Source organism: Fukomys damarensis, unplaced genomic scaffold (assembly GCF_012274545.1).
Source record: "Fukomys damarensis isolate Sample0158 unplaced genomic scaffold, DMR_v1.0_HiC HiC_scaffold_2, whole genome shotgun sequence".
Lineage (NCBI taxonomy): Eukaryota > Metazoa > Chordata > Mammalia > Rodentia > Bathyergidae > Fukomys > Fukomys damarensis.
The window spans coordinates 46,343,386-46,348,332 of record NW_022900914.1 but is presented as its reverse complement, the minus strand read 5'-3'; positions in this window follow the sequence as shown (position 1 = coordinate 46,348,332).

Genomic DNA, 4,947 nt, shown 5'->3' with positions numbered 1-4,947 from the left:
CCGTGGATTTTATTTAGTTGATGTGGTGCATGAATTGTTTACATTTTTATAATTTTTATTGAAGTATTTTGATGAGACAGAATTTTGTATCATAATCATTTCTATCAAAATTTCATGGATATTTCTTTGTTGTCTTTGGCATTTATGTGGCAAATTGTCCTGATTATCTGACTGAGGGCTCCACAAGGCAGAAGGTGCTTTGTTGAATCTCTGGAACCTAACTTAATGCCTGGAGCAGAAAAGGTGTGCAGTGGGCCCCTGTGGAATAAACCAAAGAAAGGAAGCAATTAAGAGCCAGTTGTCTGCGAAGACATCCAAGAGAGCAGAGTTTCAACTTCATAATGAAAACTGTGTGGTGTGAAAACATTAAGTTGGCTGGGTGCTGTGCAGATGCCCTCACCATTGCCTCCTTGGCAATGTTTTCTTGATGCCAAGCCCCAAATGTGAGTCTCCCCTCTCTTACGTCACCCTTGTTCTATGTTCTGTTCTGTGTCCTGTGTATCTGGGCACTTCCCAGATACCTTAAGGGGATGGAGAGGTGCCGCACCTCACTTTCCTGAGGCTTATTTTTGCCTGGGGTCTTTGTCACAACCAGCACAGGAACATCACCAGGTTTCTGTGTATTCCCTCCCTCCCCACAGACCTTTTTCTTGTCTATGAGGTGAATTGAGAGCTGTCATACCTTTCTCTCAGACTGGGCTCATCTGCATGAAGTCTTACAGAAATCCCTTGAAATGTCTAATATGTGGGTGGAATCCTTTCTCAGTTTTGAACAATGGCACAGATTTCCCCCTATCATTATTTTTCTTTGGCTCTTCAATGGAAGCTTGGAAGAGAGGCAAGATGGCAAGTTCGATGTAAGGGATGCCTGACACAGAATGGAGGTCTGTCCTGACACTTGCATGCATAGTCTCTTAGACAAAATCCTAACTTATGGATGTATGGGGTGTACACCAACCTCCTCCATCACTAACCCTTCATAGGGGACGTAAGAACAGCTTCTCATAAAATCCTGACCTTGTCTTTCTCTGTCTCCCATTCAATCACAGTCCCCCCTTCCTCCTCACTCTCCACCCTTCTCCCTCTTCCCCATTTCTCTCTTCTCTGAGCTTAGGAAAAAATTTCTTGACATTATCACTGAAAAATAAGTTATTAAGCCACCTTTGCAACCCTGTATAGTTCTTTTATTTCTATTTCCTTGATTCTTTATATGTACCTTTTCTGATCTCTCTTTCAGTTTTGTTGAACTGTTGAACATAACTACCCTATTTCTATCAACCTCCTTAGTTTTACTTGCCCAAGCATTTCTTGGTACTTGATTTAGGAAGTCCCCACAGGAACTCCTAAGAATTCTGGGGGCAATCTTTGCAGTGTTCAGAAGAGTACAGGAGTGTGGTGAGGTTGCTAGGGGGCAGTAACAAAGACAGTGAAAACAGAATGTAATGTGTGGCCTTTCTTCCTCCAAGAACGCTCAATGCAATAGTTTTGACAGTGACTATGCTAAATCTTCTAGGTACCTCTACTGCATCCTGGTCACTAGGAAGTTTCTGGGCTACATAAGATAATGTCTTTCACTGGTGCAGCCACCCAGTGACCCGGTGACCTGACCTAGCATCTTGACAAAGGCATGAAGTTGCTTGGGCTACCATAGAACCACCAGCCTCCAAGGTTCAAAACTGAGCTCTTCAGCCACTGTGATAATAAAAACACCAATGTGCATTCTCCAGGAGATCTGAGAGCTGGGTATGAAGTTGTGAAGCAGAGCGTTAAACCAGTCTTTGACAAACACTAGCAAAGAAAGCAACCAGATAGCTGAGGAAACAAACATCTCTGTTGCTTCTCATTCTACCCATTTTGCTGATGATGCAAACCATGCAAATGAGCTCAGCATAAGGTTTCCTACTTTTACCTTGATTAGAGACAAGGAATACACTCCGTAATGGCTGAGTCCTCCAAGGCGGCCAATATTTGGACAATACCTCATTTTGGCGTCGACCTCTTTTTCCTAAATCTCTTATCATATCAGAATCTCCTCACTCTCTCTCTCCCTCTCACATACACAGATGACACCTGACCTTTGCCTTCCTACTCTGCCAAGTGTTTTTCCTCTGGCTCAAGAGAAGGTCCTGTGCCACCTGAAGCTGGCTCCAGTGCTGGCTCCAGTGCTGGCTCTGAGACTCCTCCACGGGAACTGTAATTCCTTCAGGGCTGCTGCCCGTGGCTGTGCTTCCCGCCTAAGCACCTGGGCTGTTTACTCACGGATATCTTGGGTAACTGCTGAGATACACTGTGAGCCTAGCTGACCTGAGCCACTCAAAGAAAGCTCTGGGGCTTGTGGCTCCACAATCCCTTGCACAAGTGAATCGGGAAGGAGGGGGAGTTTGATTACAGTGAAGAAAGCGCCCCTGTAAACATACCTTCTGTAATAAGTAGGGAGAAGAAAGCAAAGGGAAAACTGACAAGATTTTCTGGCCTCTTCCTAGGACACAACATAGTTCTCTTGTTTGCCCAGGGAGGATAGGCTGTTACAGAAGAGATCACCTGAGCTCCACGGTAGCTGAAGCCTGTGTGTGCTAAGGCAGTTGAGTTGTTTTTCTACAGAGAAGGCCCACATAGAGCCTTGTGGCCTTGTGAGCAACAAGTCTGCATCTCCACATAGCTTCAAGGGGCTATGCTGAAATTTCACTCAGTTCAGAGAGCAGCATAGTTGGTGTTGCTAAAATACAAATATGTCACATCACCCTGTAGTAAAACTGATTCTTTGCTCTAAATGGTTTCTGTACTTTTAAATCTCATCCCTCTCACCCCCAAGGCTGAGATATGAATTCATAGCTTTAGAATTACCTGTGAAATTCTTTCCCCATGCACACATATACATGTGCCTAAGTAAAGCAACATATGATAATGATAGAAGATATGACGGGAAACTAAAAGGAGGGTAAAGAATGTCCATTGAGTTATCTTTATTGATATCAAATGCTGTACTAAGCATACAAATAAATTTTTTGCACTTAATCCTCATATCAACCCAATGAGTTATACTTATTTAAAATGTGGAAACTGAGGCAGCATAATAGAGAAACCAAAACATGAGTCTTCAAAACTGCTTGTTTTGCTCTCAAAATTAGTCTGTGTCACTTGTTGGCTGAGTCACTGCAGGTAAGTTAATAAATTCTTTCTATACTGTCATGTAAAAGGGGGATGAGATCTAGCTTATAAGGCTATTGTGGGGATTAAATTATATATGTAAAATGATTTAGGATATTGAGCTTCTTTCTAGTTCTATGAATACATGTTCAAAAATGGTTTCTAATCAGTTTACCAAAAAATGATGTTTAAATTTAAAAATAAAAAAAACCAAATTAATCCTTTATTATCTGTTTGACAGTAATGAAATGGAAGGTTATAAAAGCACAGATATGAACCAGCTCCAGAAAATCTTGGGCGAGAATTAATGACTTTCAAGTGTTAGGATGTAATTTGATTCAGGAAGTTTTTAGTTTGCAAGATGGTAAATTTTCACTTGATTAAAAAGATTTTTCCTGTCCTTCTGGGGACAAGGTCACTAGCCTGATTCTGCTGCTATTTCCCCCACCCCTGACTACATGGGCAGAGACAGAGAAGCAGAAACCAGGGCCCCTAGTTCTCATACAGCTGGGAGCCACCCAGCAGCCTCCCCAGGAGGAAGCCAGCAGACAGGTAGAAGATCTCCTAATTCCTTGCCTCCTGCAGTCTAGGGAGGAGAAAGGGAAGCCACCAGAACAGGTCAAGACCAAGCTGAATGAAGTGGACCCAGCGGACCAAGAAAAAGATGTGCTCCAGAATTTACCATGAAACCCTCAGGGCCAACACAGATCAATGAGGGCTGAAGAACAAAAGAATCCTCTGACAAATGTTTGAAGGGAATACGCCTCCCTCAATGCAAATGTACACCCTTTCAGAATCCCCTCTAGTACCCCCAAGACTGGTACTTCCTACTTAAATGATGAGACAGCCTGGTACTTCCCGTTCAGAATCTAGGACCCTTTGCTCCTATGAAATCAACTGGCAAAAGTCAACCCTGAGACTCTGACCCTCAGTCAAGGAAAAAGCAAGAGATTCCGCATGTCAACAGCCCCCATCTCTAAGGACAGTAAGTCAACGCGAGAGCCACAGGCAGGGGAGGCAGAAGAGTCAATATGTGGGCTCTTTCGTCACTAACTCACTGTCTGCTATGGACGGTCTGCAAGCATCAATGGACGACCGTCCATTCTCCACCCAGAATGTCTTCCTTTAGTTCATCCCACCTCCCAAATTCCACCTCGAAGCCACAAATCCTGAAAAAGCCACCTAGGTGACTTCTGCCACACACTACATTTACTGCATGCTACTAGGCTCTTGGCCTCTGCTCCCCGCGGCAGGGCAGGGATAGTGCATAACCCGGTTCACCTAGACAGGGACACAACTGCACTATCAGCACCAGGTCAGAAGTACGAAGTCTCTCTTATCTTCACAAGGTGCCAAATAGGGTGGCTTTGCCTGGGCGGCAAGCGCCCTCAGAATGGATGAGAATGGGGACGCAGGCGGAAAATCTAGTTTACTAAATTCTGGTTTTGATTATGGAAGCACTTTCCTTGAGTCAAGTCTTGGCAGGAGGCCAGCAAGGCTCACAGGTCCCCTTCCGGACCTCGTCGGCAGAACCCAGCCTGGGAGAGGGCCCAGGAGCGGTTCTCCGCGCAGGTGACAGGGGCCTGGGCGGCTCCGCTTGAGAATGGGGACGCAGGCGGAAAATCTAGTTTACTAAATTCTGGTTTTGATTATGGAAGCACTTTCCTTGAGTCAAGTCTTGGCAGGAGGCCAGCAAGGCTCACAGGTCCCCTTCCGGACCTCGTCGGCAGAACCCAGCCTGGGAGAGGGCCCAGGAGCGGTTCTCCGCGCAGGTGACAGGGGCCTGGGCGGCTCCGCTCT